We start from the raw sequence: 18,771 nt of genomic DNA, 5'->3' as shown, positions 1-18,771 counted from the left end.
CTTTGAATTATACAAATAAGTCTAACTCTAATTATTGGAGGGTAACTAGCATCTATTATTAGATAGGTCTTCTTCATTCATCTTCAAGGAGGCATATAGGTTTGTATGAACATTCATAAGAGTTATAATCTATCATGTGTTAAATAATGAATCTCATTATTTTATGGTTGGTTACTATTCTTAATTACAATAACATATAAGTGTGCATAAACCCATGGAATCATCATATCATTCATAGGCGGAGTGACCATCAACTCTATCCGTATACTCATTTAAGACACAACATATAAATTGGTTTCATAACATGTAATATAACCTACAATCATGGGTATGCCAGTGAATTTCCCAATAAATAGACATATAAGATAAGTGAGAAATTATAATATAACAGGTGAACTGAGTGAAATTAAGGGGATCGGTCATAATTATGTAAGCAATCCTACAAGGTGAGAACAATAAAAAGATTCAAGTAAATTAATATCACCATATATATATATAAAACAAATTTTCGACGATGAATATGTAGTGATTTTATAAGGAAACTTTTCATGAGTAATACATAACTTTACATCTATCAATAACATATGTGAAAATCCATAAACTAATTACGCATAAACCACTATACCTATCTGAGTGTATTGTAATAGTTAGCAATGGAATGAGGGACTTTCACTCTCCACATAACCAAGGAATGACTAGACTTCCCTCTCTCTTATAACTGACAACCCCTGAGCCAAATCTAGAGTTCGAGGAAAAATGCTTGCATAGGGAAATGCACCATAGAGAGCACTAGGTGGTTAATCATCCAAAGAACAAGCACTTAGTGGTATAACCATATATTCAAAAAGCACTTAGTAGTTCATTAATTAAACAACAAGTATTAAGTGGTGCATCAACCAAACAATGATCACTTAGTGGATCATAATCCAAATATCAAGCAATAAGTGTTCAATTATTCACTAAGTTGCTTACTAATCACACAAATTTAAACAAAGCATTCAATGGCCTTAAACAAATTCACAAGAATTACCACCTAGGATCACATAATACATGCTCAAGGTCACAAGAACAAACAAAAAGTCAACTCTAGTGTTGCTCATCATCCACATTATGCTCCACATATTCTAGAAATTTATCCTTGCATCCTTCTATTTTTTAGGAATAGTAAGGGTTCCCTTGAACCCAAATCAAAGGGAAAGAGAAAGAACCAATCTTCACAAACAACCAACAATCATCTACCAAGAACTAATATTAGAACCAATAGAGTACAAGCCAACCAAAGGAAAATATGAACCCTAAGACGACCACCTTTGTGTGAGGACCAAGCATTGCCAGTTAACCAGTGAATTCCTAATCAAATGATGTACATCCAAAAAAAAATATGAAACCCCAAGAGAGAGAAATCATAAACATGAGAAAGTGAGAGTACTGTGCATGTATATAATTTTATCCCACCCTGGTGTGTTCTGAGATAGAATTGACTTGGCTCTTTATTGTTGCCTTCTGAAATGTTGTCTCTTTGATCTGCAAGGGGAGAATGTGAATGGGCACTGCCCTCTCACTCCATCATTGTAATCCAATCTCATAGTTACTATCAATAAACTCTATGAACCCTAGTTCCCCCAAACCTCATAACAATGAAATATGTGAGATAATGACTTCATGAGTTTGTAAGTGACTTTGAAGCAATTAAGTTTAGATGGGTGATGGCATTTCAAAACAAGTGGGAAAGTAAATGGTTTCCCTCTGGAAAAAAATCCATAAGACTATCTTTTTTTAAAATTTTTAAATTAATTTTAAATAATAATTTTTAAGTTCTTAATTATGTATTAGAAAGTTGTTGTTTTATCTCATATTGATATTACATTCACATTTATCATTACAAGAAATAGTGGTATGTGACAAATATTACCTATATAATTATGTTTTTTATAACAACTTATGTTTTGAGAAAAAATAAGAAAACATATAAATATTTTAAATTTTATTATCTAATTAAAAATAAAAAATTATTTTATATAAAGAACTTACTTTATATAATTGGTAAGAAAAATTTATTATATCAAATCATTTTTAATAAATCAATTTAACTAAAATTTTCAAAATAAATTTCGACCCTTCGTTAATCTACTATGAATAATGGATATTTTAGAGTATTGCGTAGAAATTACATTCATGCAATATTGGTACAAAATCTATTCAAGCCAACCTTCTTTTACACAATTAAGCAACCAAATAAGTTAACTGCATGTATTCATAAATTTAAAAGATAAATAAATAACGGCTATATAACTTCTGTGACAGAAGGTAAGATGGAATCAAAGTGTTCACAATCTGCCGGTTTAGCCAGCAGTACTTGAACAAAAAACAGAAAAGAGTTTAGACATAAAAGCATAATCATATTTTTGCAGCATTGGTTAATAGATTAGTCTCGGCGGAACAGGGTAAGCGAGGAAATGTCACTAGTTTTCATTATCGAATCATGTTTCTGCATCGGTCAGCAGAATGGACTCGGGAAAGGAGGACATCCAATGTTTTCCCTTATTAACATACACTTACTCTCTAATTAAACAGTATAGAGTGTCTCCCATAACTGCAGAGGATCTATGCCGTCTACAACGGGCGAATTCATCTCTGGCGGGATGTAAGCATTGAGCTCTGAGACTTCATGATATCCATAGATGATGCTTAAAAGATTTGCATTTTGCTCAGTAATCCTGGCTACTCCTGCTCGTGTGACAGCCACTTGCGACTGCAGCTCCGACACTTTATTTTGGAGATCATTGATTACTCCTACGCACCCAAAGACAGGATCTCGAATTCTCTCCCTCGCTTCGTACACCATGCTGTTTACAGCATCGCCTCTCTTCTCGACCGGAAGATTCTGTAACACAATAATGCATCACCACACACTTAGCTTTTGCAAATCTGAGGGCGTTCAGATCAGTAGAGGAGCTTAATTATTACCTCCAAACACATCTTCATGCGATAAAAGATAATGTTAATGCACACAATTATTTTATCCTCCAATTTCATTCTGATTTACAGAGCAGTATTCCAGAAATACGACTGTGAAGATTATTTATTCTATGCAAAATAACTGTAGACAAATTTAACGCAGTTGAAAATTGAAGTGTATGATAGTAAGTATTAGAGCTTTCTATTTTATATAAAATAATTGTATTGTGGGAGATGAGATCTGTAATTCCGTGCATGTTTAGTACATGTAAGTTTAAGATCTAATTTTGTTGTCAATAATGTATATTCTGGGTAGTTGGGAGGGTTTAATGATAATCTTTGGAGTTTAATGATAAGCACCTCATCTCAATTCTACTCACAAAACATGACTGATAAATTTACCCAAGACCCTAGTGAGATTTTTTGAAGACCCGAAATGAAAGGATTTCTTGGCGACTCACACAAATAGAAATTGCCAAAAAGATTATGGAGTAAAGAAGAAATTGCCAAAGAGATTATAGAGTAAAGAATGAAATTTCTATAATTTGGTTTGTATACACTTATAGGAGATAAAAATGAGTGGTTGGAATTTTCGTAAGAGTCATGTCACTATGTTTTTAATGGGTAAAAGATAAAGTTAATGCACACCATTATTTTGTCCTCGGATTTCATTCTTATTTAGAGAGCAGGATTCCAGAAACTCGTGATAGGAGCGTGTAGACAAATTTAATGCAGTTGAAAATTGAAGGTGTATGATAGTAAGAATTAGAGCTTTCTATTTTATATAAAATAATTGTATTTTGGGAGATCACATTTGTAATTCCGTTCATGTTATGTTTAATACATCTGAGTTTAACATGTAATTTTGTTGTCAATGATGTATAGCCTTGGTGGTTGGGAGGATTTAATGATAATCTCTCATATTTAATCATAACCTCCCCACCCAGGTTTTACTGACATGACATGATTATGTTAAATAATCCTGAAAAAAGCTTGAAGTACAGCTATGCCAAGGCTTCTTTAGTATTGAAAAAAGTATTGAAAAAAAAAAGTTTAACATATACTTGATATTAATATTCAAAAAGAAATATAAACATATTGCACTTTATTCCAATAATTTGAAACAAATTATGTTATTTCTTACAGATTTAATATGAAATTTTATTTCAAATTATTCTTTTATATTTACAAATTATTGAAGTAAATTTTTAACTATTTAATATTTTTAAATTTTTTTATAATTAAAAAAAATTAATTATATATATATGAAATAAGAATTATATATATATATATATATATATATATATATTAACGACATTGTAGTTTTCAAATTCTAATTCATAATTTGTAGGATATAATTATAAATATTATTGATGTCTAACTACCAATGATGTAATGTGTAAGCATCGTATATTAAAAGTAATAAAATGTAACTTAGGATTGGCTCTAAGATAGATAACGACACAGTTAGGTTGCTAGAACTCCACACGAGAGGGGATGTCTCAGGGGATGTCTTAAGAAAAATAGACATGTTTATAATACTAGGTCATTTTTCTAAATTAATTGTCATTTTTTGTTATTTTACCACTATAATTAAATGTTTGTATGAGATTGTTAAAAAGATAAATTTATATATTTATTAAAGATGGTGTAAGTACACTCATGTAAGGGGTTTAGGAGAGATTCAATTCGCTTAGTTAAAATGACATGGGTAAGTACAATTATCATTAAGAAAAGTGATAGTCAAACATGAAGAGAAAATTTAAGTAGAGAATGTAGTGAATCATGCAAGCAACAAAAAGTGTAAGGAAGTAGAATTTATTGCTGGCAAAATTAGAAGCTATTACTATGTGTTGAGAATAATTTTCGATATTTGGTGGTTAAGTTGGCAACTAGGCTAGCATGACTGTGAAAAGTTCTTATTGAGAAATTTACCCAAGACCCTAGCGGGATTTCTTGGAGACCCAAAATGATGGGATTTCTTGGAGAGTTGAAATGACAAATTGCTTGCTCTATCTTGTATCATAACCCTTGAATGGATTGAAATTGATTGAGAGATTATGGAGTAAAGAATGAAATCTCGTCGCTTGGTTTATATACACTTATGGGAGATAAAAATGAGTGGTTGGAATTTTTGTAAGAGTCATGTCACTATGTTTTTAATGGGTATTAGTATATGTTAATGGACTATATATGCCAATATGTGCTTGTTCATTATGTGGACTCGTAGCCTCATCTTAGGGTTTACTTGCAAAGTATAGTTTTGAAGCAACAAACTTTATGGTTAGGAAGAATGTCTAATTTTTGGATGTGGTTATGTAAAGAATAATAAAGATAATTGTTGTGGTTACTATGATTAATATTGTGTAAATGATGTCTATGAATGTTATGTCTAATTCACTAACTATGCGTTGAAATGTTGGTTTGCATGTTTAATCCAACTTCCTTTACGATTTTAAGAATTATTTTAGATACACATGCACATGAATATTCTGATGTGTGTATTTCTACATATTAAGATGGTATCATAGTCGAATTTGTAGTAACATGGCCCAATAATACAATTAGATACATTACAAGGTGGCATCAGAGCTCGGGTTCAACACTAGACTAATATCAACTCATATAAAGATGGTATCATAGTCGAATTTGTAGTAACATGGCCCAATAAGACAATTAGATACATTACAAGGTGATATGAGAGCTCGAGTTCAACACTAGACTAATATCAACTAAATATCAATGCAACTTTGACAAATTTCTTGTTATAGAGTTTTCATTCACTTGATCCTCGGAAGATTATTGTACTGAAATACAAAAATCCTATGTGAATTGGGTATGAATTTGGAAAATGGTTGTGAAATTAATGAGGACACTATAGAATTAAAAAATGGAAAGGTGAGTAGATAGCTTCTATGGTTGATAAAAGAGACAAAAACTCTTTTGGCTAGCAGTTTTTAAAACATTGTAAAATATAAAAAAAAAAAAAATGGAAGAAATTATATATAGATAATAATGTAGATTGTATCCTTCATGGAGAATAACAAGGTCCATAATGGTTGAGCCATGCCAACAAAGACCTTAGGGTATCAGAACATGTATATTTTTGGACCAATGCCCTTGATTACATTCAATTCTTAAATTAAAAACCTAGATTCATTTACTTGTCAAAAAAAAATCATAACTTCAATAACATGGGAAAATTTTAACTTCATCAATGAATTTTTTCTAAAATTGATTATAAGGTTTTTCTAAAAGCACCTAGAGATACAATATTACTAAAGAAAACAAAAGGTTTAAGTTTTATATAAATTACCAATAAGAAGCAATGTCTAAATTACTGAAGATAAAATAGAAAAAGAAATGAGGATTTTAGAAAATGTTGAAAAGAAGAAATTCTTCCAGAAACATTGAATGAAAATTTGATAAATTTTCCCAAAAGCACTAGAAATTTGACCTTAAGTAATGAGGCCAAAAACCTTGGTAAAATTTTTAAAACTAGATAAATGAATGAATTTCAATTAGTTGGGCGAGACCATTTTGGGGAATTTTAAGAAAAATACGAAAAAGATGTTTCAGTGATTTGGCTAAAGGCTATTCAGTAAATTTTCCCAAATTCGTTCAAAAGAATTCTATCGAAATCAACCAGAAGAAGAGATGCACTATTTTCTTTTTAAAATTTCACTATTTAAGCTTTAGTGAGTTGTCCAAAAGAATCCGTTAGTGAATATTTGAAAACCATCCTTGGAGACTTTTGAGCCAACCAGTGATGATGATTTTTAGAAAGTAGTTGCTGGAAACTCTTGCGAAAATCATTGTTGAAACCTATATAGGAAATCACCCATAAAAGAATTTGATCCACCATAATTGGAGACATTCGAGAAAATTGTGGATGGAAGTACTTTGCTAGCTATGACGGAAGGATTTCTCTAACCATTGACTAATGATTTTGTCAACCACTGATTCAAAATTTTCCCATATCATGGATGAATGATTACATTGAACGTGGATGAAAGAATCAAGTGAGTGTTCTGTTGAGATTTTCTGTTTCATAAATTAGGCAAAAATCTCTAATGTGTGACAACAATAGGAATTTGTTGCTATATTAGCTCCAGGTTGTTGGGAGGGAGTTAATGCATCCTAAATTTGAGTTGAGAGGATTTATGAGGCAGTTAGATTCTCCTTGCTATAAAATAGGTATCCATACGGATTGTTTTTGTGGTGAGAGAGTTTGTGAGGATTTGATTTATGAAATCTCCTATTTGATTAATAAAGATTGCCGATGCCTATGTTGTGTTGACGTAGCCCAGATTGGTTGGGTGAACCACGTTAAACCTCTATGTCTTATGTGCTTGATTTATTTGCTGAGTATTTAGTTGAATTTGCTGAGCATCTGATCTCCAACAAGTGGTATCAGAGCATTGTTGGAATGCTGATGCGTGAAGGAGCGCATGATTGCTACGTAGTTGGGGGCGATCGCCTACCTGCGTATATATGAGAGCGCGGAGTTTTTTTTGTTTTTTTAAACTTTCTTCAACAGCCGTGTTGGAGGTGAAGTGTATTGCTGAGGTGCGTGCTGGAGGTGCTAAGGATTAAAACCTGCTGGTGCGTGCGTGGAGCATCGATTTGTAATCAGGCGAGCACCGTCGTGTTTTTAGCTTGTCTTTTACCCTCTCCAGCATCGATTTTTAATGGGGTATCGTGAACTTGCCTGAGAAATAATTGACCGAGTGACTGCTAGTGCGCTGAGTAAAGTCTGCGTGGAGATTGCTGGTCTATTTGTTGAATTTCTGGTGCGCATAACTGCTGATGTGTACACTTACCTGGTGCGTTGCCTATGGAAGATTCTGTAAATCATGGCATATGACAACAGAGTTTCCCTCAGAAGCTACTTTCATCGTTACGTTGGGTGGTGCAGTTCATATGTTACCGGCCTCTGTCATACTATATATCTCAGTGGTATGTATATCTGGTGCGTGAAGATTTATGTGCTGTGATATATATACCTGGTGCATATGTGTTATTGAATTAGTTTGTTGAGGTTGGTCGATATCCCAGAACTTTGTGAGCATTGAGTTTTTTTTTTTTTTTAAAACGTATTTTTTAAAATATGAGAAGTGCATATGGCAGAAATTTTTATGTGAAGTACAAAGGGCCGATATTTGTTTGTTCTTAAAAGCAAAGGCATATAATGCATAGGCAGTTTTTTTGTTAATTGCTGGTATTTAAACATTGGTTTTGGAGATTATTGTGGTTTTTTGGTTGATACAAATGGCGAAAACTCAGAGTGCCCGGTTTGAAATTGAGAAGTTTAATGGCAAGAATAATTTCGAGATTTGGAAGGTGAAAATCTACGATTTGCTTGTCCAACATGGTGTGGCAAAGGCGTTGTTGGGCAAATCCAAACAGCCTTACAACATCACAGATAATGAGTGGGCCGAGATGGATGAAAGAGCGATAAGTGCTATTCGACAGTGTCTAGCTAATGATGTCCTGTTTAATATCGTGTCGGAGACAACAGCGGCTGGTTTGTGGATGAAACTGGAGAAACTGTACATGACCAAATCCTTAACCAATAGGATTCTCCTGAAGCGACAATTGTACAGTTTGCGAATGAAGGAAGGTACATCGATTGCTGATCATTTAAATGCTTTTAATACTCTTCTTGTGCAATTACAAAGTATAGAAGTAAATATTCAATCCGAGGATAAAGCTATTACTTTATTGTGCTCGTTGCCCGAATCATGGGATCATTTTGTTACTTCTATAAGTCTTAGTTCATCAGAAACTATTGAGTTTGATGATGTAGTTGCATCCTTATTATCGGAAGAAACAAGGAGAAGGTCGCATTCCGAAACCTCTACATCAGAAGCTATGATGGTTAGAGGTCGTTCGAAAGAAAGACACTCGAGGAGGCTGAGTGACTCACGTTCAAAGTCAAAAGGGAAGAAGAGTAAGCTAAAGTGTTGGTTTTGTGGCAAATCAGGGCATTTAAAGAAGGACTGTTGGAAGCGACAGCAGCAAACTTCAAAAGCAGATTCTTCGACAGAGAAGAAGGAGGCAAATACGACAGATACAGGTTCGGCATCTGGTTCAGGTATGAGTGATGAAGTATTATCAGTTAATGTGTCAAATCATGGGAAACATTGGTTGTTAGATTCTGGTGCATCAAACCACATGTGTATTCATAAAGACTGGTTTAAGACATATAAATCAATTGATGATGGTGTTGTGTACATGGGTAATGATGTAACATGTAATATTGTGGGGATTGGGAGTATACAACTGCAAATGTTTGATGGGACAACAAAAATATTAACTGATGTGAGGCATGTACCAGATTTAAGGAAAAATTTGATTTCATTAGGAGCACTTGATTCAAATGGATATAAAACTGTAATTCAAGGTGGAGTAATGAAAATTTACAAAGGTATTTTACTAGTTATGAAAGCTAAGAAGGTAGGAAATCTATTTCAGTTAGAAGGAAGTACAGGGTCAGATTATGTGTCTACAGTGTCTAAACATGACACTAGTTCCATTCGCTTATGGCATCAAAGATTGGGGCATATGAGTGAAAGAGGGTTAAAAATTTTGGCTGATCACAAGTTACTTCCAAATCTAAAGTCTGGAAAGTTAGATTTCTGTAAGCATTGTCTGTTTGGAAAACAAAGTAAGCAAAAATTTAAAACAGGAAAACATACTAGTAAAGGCATACTTGATTATATCCATTCAAATGTTTGGGGACCAGCCCCTACAACTTCATATGGTGGTTCGTCTTATTTTGTATCATTCATTGATGACTTTTCTAGGAAAGTGTGGGTCTACATGTTGAAAAGGAAGTCTGATGTTTTTTCAGTTTTCAAGCAGTTTAGAGCATTGGTAGAAAACAGCAGTGGTAGAACAATAAAATGTTTAAGAACTGACAATGGTGGTGAGTTTGCCTCCAAGGAGTTTGACAGCTATTGCAAGGATGCAGGGATCGAGAGACATAAGACCATGGTTTATACTCCTCAGCAGAATGGAGTTACTGAACGCATGAACAAGACTCTTCTAGAGAGAGCAAAGAGCATGCTGAGTAACGCTGGGTTGCAAAAGGAGTTGTGGACGGAAGCGGTGGCAACAGCTTGTTATGTGATAAACCGATCTCCATCAACGACAATAGGCTGCAAGATTCCGCAAGAGGTATGGAAAGGACACCCTTGTGACTATTCTAAACTCAGAGTGTTTGGTTGTGATGCATATGCTCTAGTGCCTAAACATCTGCGAACAAAATTAGATCCAAAGTCTAAAAGGTATATCTTTGTTGGGTATGGTGTTGGAACAAAGGGATATAGATTGTAGGATCCTACTACCCGCAAAATCATCATCAACAGAGATGTAAAGTTTAATGAATCCTCTCTTGTACAGTTAGATGTAGATAGTAGATTGAAACAGGATGATGTATCTGACTTTCAGCACATTCAGTTTGATAGCATTTATAATGATAGTCATGATGACCATAGTTCAGATACTAGTCATGAACAGGTTTCAGAATCAGAACATGAACAGGGTTCAGGTTTAGATCATGAACAGGTCTCAGATACTGATCATCAAGAAGTTCCTACAGATGGTAGTCAGTCAATCGAGGAAGCGCCAGAAACATCCTTAAGGAGGTTGACAAGAATCAAATGGCCACCGAGAAGGTATGATGATTATGTCACTTCTGTTTCATTTACTGCTAATGACGATGAACCTCTGTGCTATCAGGAAGCAATAGAAGGTTCGAAAAGTGACAAGTAGAAAGCAGCCATGAAGGACGAAATGATGGCCTTGGGTAAGAACGGCACATGGGATCTGGTTGAGCTTCCGAAAGACAGGAAAAATGTGGGGTGTAAATGGGTTTTCAAGCTGAAACGGGGTGTGAATGATACGGAAGACAGGTACAAAGCGCGGCTGGTTGCAAAAGGGTTTTCTCAGAAAGCCGGTATTGACTTTCATGAGATTTTTTCACCAGTGGTTAAAATTGTTTCAATTAGAGTTGTATTAGCATTAGTGGCTTTGCTTGATTTAGAGTTGCAGCAATTAGATGTTAAGACTGCATTTCTACATGGAGACTTAGATGAGGAAATATATATGGAACAACCGGAAGGGTTTGTTCAGCATCGCAATGAGAAATTTGTCTGCAGGCTCAAGAAGTCATTATATGGCCTGAAGCAGTCGCCTCGACAGTGGTATAAGAAGTTTGATTCTTTCATGTTGAGTCAGAAATATGTTAGAAGTGAATATGATCATTGTGTTTATTTTAAACAGTTAAATAATGGCATATTCATTATCTTGGTATTGTATGTTGACGATATGCTTTTAGCAAGCAAAAGCATAGAAGAAATCAACAGGTTGAAGGCTCAGATGGCAAGGACATTTGATATGAAAGATCTAGGAGCAGCAAGACAGATTTTGGGCATGGAGATTTTCAGAGACAGGAGCAATGGTAAGCTATGGCTATCACGACAGAAGTATATTGAGAAAATACTTTTGAGATTTGGTATGAATAATGTGAAGCCTGTGTTAGTCCCTCTTGCTTCCCATTTCAAGCTTTCTTCGAGTTTATGTCCTAATTCAGATCAAGAAAAGGATTATATGTCTCGAATTCCATATGCTAATGTAGTAGGGTGTTTAATGTATGCGATGGTGTGTACGCGACCAGATATTTCACATGTAGTTGGGGTTGTCAGCAGGTATATGGCAAATCCAGGTAAAGAACACTAGTCAGCAGTGAAATGGGTGCTTCGGTATTTGAGAGGCACAAGTAGTTATTGTATTACTTACAATAAGAGTAGTGAATCTGTTTGCGGATATGTTGATTCTGATTTTGCAGGTGATTTGGATAAGAGAAGGTCAACTTCAGGGTATGTCTTTACTCTTGCAGGTGGAGCTATTAGCTGGATGTCAAAGCTACAAAACATTATTGCTTTATCCACTACAGAAGCAGAATACATTGCTGCTTCGCATGCTTGAAAAGAGGCGGTTTGGTTGAAAGGTTTGCTTAGTGAGTTTGGTAGGTTACAAGACAACATCAGGTTACTTTGTGATAGTCAAAGTGCAATACATTTGGCTAAGAATCCGGCCTATCATAGTAAATCAAAGAATATTCCAATTAAGTACCATTTTGTAAGATAGGTTATCACTGAAAGGGGAGTCTCTCTTGAAAAGGTGCATACAAAGGAAAACTGTGCAAACATGTTCACGAAACTAGTTTTGTTGGAGAAGCTACGCTGGTGTTTGGCTTCTCTTGGCTTGCAGAAAAGATAAAATAATAAACAAACAGGGCATCAGGCTAATTGTTGTCAAGGTGGAGATTGTTGAGATTTTCTGTTTCATAAATTAGGCAAAAATCTCTAATGTGTGACAACAATAGGAATTTGTTGCTAGATTAGCTCCAGGTTGTTGGGAGGGAGTTAATGCATCCTAAATTTGAGTTGAGAGGATTTATGAGGCAGTTAGATTCTCCTTGCTATAAAGCAGGTATCCATATGGATTGTTTTTGTGGTGAGAGAGTTTGTGAGGATTTGGTTTATGTAATCTCCTATTTGATTAATAAAGATTGCCGATGCCTATGTTGTGTGGACGTAGCCCAGATTGGTTGGGTGAACCATGTTAAACCTTTGTGTCTTATGTGCTTGATTTATTTGCTGAGTATTTAGTTGAATTTGCTGAGCATCTGATCTCCAACATGTTCATAAGTCTTTTCTTTAGTGCACTAATAATGTTGATAAAATGGTTGAATTAGGGGATAACAAGTGGACACCAATGCCACATTGAAATCCATATTCCATGCTAGTTCATCTAGATGTTAAATCAATAAGATGATGGTTTATTATTTAAAATAATTGTTCAGCCAAAAGCTTTTTTGGGAAATACAACAAAACTAATTAACTCCAAATAAGAATAAATTTGTTTGTTAATTCTATAATGACAATGCCTAAAGAAGACCTAGTTAGGATTAATATCAAATTCTACACCAAATCCCCAAAGATGAAAATTATGGTTTTTGAATAACAAGGCACCCATACTTAATAGTTTATTGATGTATTTTAAGATATAGTTTTTGTTCAAAATTCTATATTTATAAAATAAAAAATAAAAATAAAAATCTTAAAATGTGAAAATTTGAGAATTTCAAAATCATGGATAATTCGAATTATGCATCCAAATACTAATATGAATGTTGATGTGTACTCATAATCATACATGGTCTCTACATCTGATACAAAATTTTGTCTAGTCCTTAATGGTTTTTCTTCTACATGTGGCACAAGTTAGGCTTTGTGAACTACAGTACTAGCTAAACAAGTACAAAAAGGGTGAACTATTGATTTCGAAAGGTTGTGTCTTTTCATTCAAAAAGTAGAGTGGAATGTGGGTATAATCATTGGAAATCTAGGTCGGAGGAGATTATTTTTAAAAATTCATAATATTTTTATTTGTATCAATATTTTTCATAAATTAAGATGAAGAGCGAACTATATCCTAATTCACTAAATATTATGCAATACTTGTAACTCTTATTATAATTGTTGCATGGAAATTTTGTAAAATTAGAGGTACAAGAAGATTTTTTTTTATTATTGAGAAATAAGTTCTAGAGAGATGGAGGATGCATAAGGTTCGCATAAGCATGGATATGAGATCAAAGGGTTGAATATTGGCCAAAGAAATGTAGAGACAAAGTCTGATGGATATACAAGGAGAGTTGATCATATAGCGTTGGTTGAGACCATGAAGAACTTACAAAAGAATGTATGAAGCTATAGATTGGAGAACAAAATGGTGATAAGAGATTAGGAGTAGAATCAAACTAATAGTCCATTGCTATAGGGTCTAAACAATCTATAGAGGAAAATTCAAAAGGATTCCACCACAAGACATGCAACAAATGCAACGTATACAACATATCATAATTCTTGTCAAAGTAGATATGAAGAAAATGAGTCTAGGAACTCAATAAGTGATATTAGCCATTTTCATTCACTAAGGATTTCAGCGTGAATATATCATTAATTCTTAAGATCAAACACTAGCCCAAGCTTTGACATTGAATACATAAAAAAGGATGATTCAGTTGCATTCTTTGTGATAAGAGCTTAGAAATATATGCCAACCTACATTTGGTGGAGATCATAAGAAACATGAAAAGGTTGAAGCATGCTTGTTAGTTATGAGAAATTATTCATAACTTCATAGTTATTCATCCAATCTCAAAGGAAGGATTTATGTCCATCACGTTTATTAAAAGGTACCAATATAATGGAGCCAAGTGAATCACATCAAGCATATCAATGAGAAGAAAATTTCTTGGAATCATTTAAAGAATTTATTTTAAAAGAAATACTTGTTGGAGCATCACAATGACAAGAATATTGTAATGTCCCAATCCACTTAGGAGACATAAGGAAGGGGATTCATGGGCCTAATAATGTTCCCATATGGTAAGGAAAGAAAAAATTAATTAGGGTAACACAATTGGCATAGGAGAAAACATTACAAAAGAAAAAGTGTTGAAAAGGGAACATGGGTCCTAGGCTAATGAAAAGTTATTTTTAAATTTTAAAGTGAGGAAGCCCACTAAAGTGACTTTATTAAAATAAAAGGGTAAAACATTGATAAAAGTGGTAAAAATTTGGTAAGAGTGTCTCCTCAGTCTTGCATTTACTTACTTGATAAAAATAAATTTGGAGATCTCTTGGGGAAGAGTCTTGGGTTTTTGGAAACTCTAATTCTGATTTCTATTTTCAGTGTTGAAACTATAAGCCCTAGCCAGTTCAAGAGAGAGATCACTCATATTTCACCATCGTGGTTCAACGAAGAAGAAGATATTAGTATAAGTACATAAATGGTGTTATGAGTTGACATTAAGCATCGAATTTTGGTATTCTATAAACCTCTTATAGGCTAAGTTACCAAGCTAAATATGTGGCATGAGTTGAGGACGAAGGGATGAGTTTTTCTTTCACTAGAGGTCGATTTTTTCTCTTGTGTTTTCTCATTGAGTTGTTGGTGAAAGGGTGAGTTACCCACTGCTAAAGAGGTAAGTTATTACTATTGGAGGGTCAAGTTCTACTATGTATTTTGGGTCGATTTTCATTACCCTGAAAGGGGTCGAGGCTACTCTCTTATTGCTTGCAAAATTTGAATGATTTAAGAGGGACGAGTTTATCTTCCTAGGGGGGAATATACATATCTTGTTGATTGAATCCATGGACTAAGTACCTTTGCATCGAGGGATGAGATCTATAATAAATTTGAGAGCCAAGGTTCATAAAGAGGGAAGTACGTATCAAATCTTTTAAAAGGAGGTATGTTTGTCATAAAGGGGAATGAATATGTTAAAGAGGTTGAGACTGATAAAGTGAGGGATAAGTTACTGATTTTTGGGTTAGTGTTTGGTGATTGGGAGGTTGAACCATGTCTACATAAGTTGTTGAAGCTTTCATGTAGCTTATATGAGTATTCTGAACCAATCTTCTATAGATAGGAATTTGGGTGAAGTACGTTATCAATTATTGTAATATTTTCATCTAATCTTGTTGCAGATAACTCCTACCACTCGTATCTGTAATCTTTGAGTTTAATGCAAATCATTCATTGTTATGTGAAGTAAATTTTGGTTCTTTCAGTGGTATTATGTTGTTATCTCATATCAAATATAAATGAAAACACACTTATAGCCAAATATATCCGATTTATTTGAAGAAATGTCATTGTGATACATTTAGATAAAGTTTAGAAAACTTGGTGGAAACTATAAGGTATTATGAGGGGGTATTATGCACTGGCATCACACATGGTCTTGGGAAACTGTGTGGTTTGAAGGGAAGCCTATACTATTATTTTGATGAGTTCAAAATATAACTGATACAAAGGTGCCACTTATAGAAGAAATTATCAACTCAGAGAACACACCCCACTATCGGAAGAAGAAGAAAAAACTCTAGGAAAGGGGAAAGAAGAAGACGTTCCATCTGAAAAGGAAGAGATAGTCATGGGGGATAAGAAGAATCAAAAGTCCAATAACCTGATTAACATCCTAAATGATTTGGCTAAGGGTTGCAAGGTGATGGTAGACCTAATGGGGAAACTAGCCAACGATGGAGGTTCTAGTGCAGTCTCACGGGGAGAGGAGTTAAAGAAGGGTCCCACTAATCGTGAAGGATCTAATAATGGAGAATCTAAACATGCTCACAGAACAATCCATTGCCACCCACACATATATAGAAAATCATCTAGACCCACTATGTCACAATTGTTAAATGAGACAACAACTGGTCATGAGGAGTATAATGATTAGGACATACCTTTTGGGGAATATGTGGAAGAGTATATGAGGATAGGATGGGATTTTCGAGTTTCCAGGTGTTTCACATATTTCTACCAACTCTAGATGAAAACAAAATCTTGAATGTGCTCAAAAGCCCATGAGGCAAAACGATGGGCTTCAAAAGACACTTGAGAAAATGTTTATCCCATGTTTTGATGGGTGATCAAAATGTTTAGCTAGACCATGGGGTCAAAATTTGGACACATACTTCCATCTACATAAGATGACAGAGGATGATTCCATTAAGTTGGCCACATTTCATCTAAATGGAAAGGCCCATGAGTGGTGGTACCATGGGATAATGACCTTGGGTCATGCGAGCATAACTTCATGTTTCAAGTTTACTCAGAGACTCATATAGAGATTCATTTCAGAGAGTTGGCACAACTCAAGAAAAGTAGCATTCTAGAGGCATATATCTCTAAGATTAAGATGTTAACAGTTATGGTCACCGACATATCTGAGCAATGACTAGTGATGTTATTTTTTGAGGGGTTATCTGAGCCTCTATGTGATTGGATGGTTATCAGCTCACCACTCTATGAGATGCAGTTGGTAGAACCAGAGATATGTAGGATGTTGTTCTAGGGAGAAAATTTCTTACCAAACCATCATTTCTTCAAAAGAATAAAGAGACTAAACCATTTGAAAAGGAGTACAAAGGGAAATCAAAGTGAGATGAAGAGACCTTGAAGGAGCTCAGGGAGAGGAAGCTTTAGTTCAGCTATTAGGAGTCTTGGGAACCACAACATAGATGTGTAGGAAAGGACAAACTAGGCAAGGCAAACTACATTAAAGTCTACTCAGATAGTAACAATGATGAGGACTTGGGGCAGGGACATACATAGGAACAAGGACATCTAGCAACAAGTCGGGAATCATCCTAGGCTGGGGCTAAAGGCCTTGTTATTGGATCGACGACAATAATTCCAAAGTACCATGTATTAAGAGTTAGGGGTGTCATGTTAGGGCATAAGGTGATAGTGTTCACTAATGGTGGGGCATCCCACTACACATTGGCAAATGACTTCTTTATCATGGACATACCAGATACCAATGTGGTACTCGATGTTCAATGTCTTTACTCCATCAAGATATACACTAGAGATGAGAGGAGGATGGAGATGAAATTCATAAATCATGATGGCAGCACAGAAATAAAACAAACAATAAATTGCATCAAAATGTTTTAAAAAATAGAACATTACAACCTCTCAAATTAAGCAAAAATAATCAAAATTCTTACCACTCTCAAATTAAGCAAACATAATCAAAATTCAATATATCCAGATATGAGAAGAACTGGTCTGAGGGATAGAAGCTCGAACAAATTAGCATTAATCTATTGGCTGATGTGGTAGTAAATGTTAAGCAGCAAAGCCTAAATACCAAAACTGCATTAGAGCAATGGAAGGAACCTTGAGCAGTTTGATGACGCGGCTATTTCCGAACACCCTGCGTACCGACAGGAATTTGTGGATATCCTCCGGAGGAAAATATGGTGCCAGCACGCATTTTTCTGAACACTTTTTTCGCCGGACTTTGCAAGCAGCACATGCAGGTGTGGTCGACGAAGTGGCGCAGCTCATCTACCAAAAAAGACAAAAATAGCCTGTATGAGAACCTTCTTATCACTGTTTTTCTAAAACAACATTATATTCGCATACCATTGCCTACCTTTCAATTGTTTGTTGGAATAATGAAAACAGAAGAAGTTGAACGGTGGAGTTGGAGCATAACAGGAATGAGCTACTTATAAGCCAAACGTCGGAGAATGACAAATACTTATAAGCCAAACTATCTGATGTCAGAGTTTCTTCATGTATTTTCTTTGAAGTCATGTCACAGTTTCATTATGTAATATTTTTAATAAATAGATTTTTTAACAGGAAGAAGACCTATAATTAACTTGTCAGAATAATGTCGTGAAAAACTTTAAATTTATGGTTTTAGAATATTGCATAAAATCTTAAATCGATCCAAAACTGACAAGTCAGTCCAGCAAAGAAAGTGCTGAATTTATTAGAAGATCTAAATTTTGGCGGAAATTTTGATATCCCAATCCATATGTACTGAGAAAAATCTATGAAGATATCATATCATTTTACACAAAAGTTTAAATTATAATAAAATCTTGATTCATATTTGAAATATCTGCCGACTTTTATCAAAATTCATGATTTTAGATTTTTGTCGGCCAAATTTATGATTAAAAATAACTTGAGAAAGATTGCTGTGGTTCCTGTTGACCCCGTAAATTCAAATGTAAAGTTGACGGGCTATTCTATGGCCGCTAATAATGAACCCAGAAATCCTAACGAATAAACAAGAAATGTCGGTGTTTGCCCCTTGACTCGTTTCCTTGACGCCCGATTTGAAACAAATCGATGGCTCCCCGCATCCCAGCGGTGCCCTTCGCAATTTGATAACATGTATGGCTGTTTCTTCTCCCCGCATCC

At 34.6% G+C, this 18,771-nt stretch overlaps 1 pseudogene; it reads right to left on the bottom strand.

Annotated features, from left to right (window-relative positions):
* Positions 1-2,566: 2,566 nt before the first annotated feature.
* Positions 2,567-17,901, bottom strand: LOC149154266 (LOB domain-containing protein 1 pseudogene; annotated as a pseudogene).
* Positions 17,902-18,771: the final 870 nt, after the last annotated feature.

This window comes from Pinus tabuliformis, chromosome 9 (assembly GCF_031772625.1).
Source record: "Pinus tabuliformis cultivar Carrire ecotype Pingquan chromosome 9, CPIR1, whole genome shotgun sequence".
Classification (NCBI taxonomy): domain Eukaryota; kingdom Viridiplantae; phylum Streptophyta; class Pinopsida; order Pinales; family Pinaceae; genus Pinus; species Pinus tabuliformis.
This window is presented reverse-complemented; position numbering and strand designations above follow the sequence as displayed.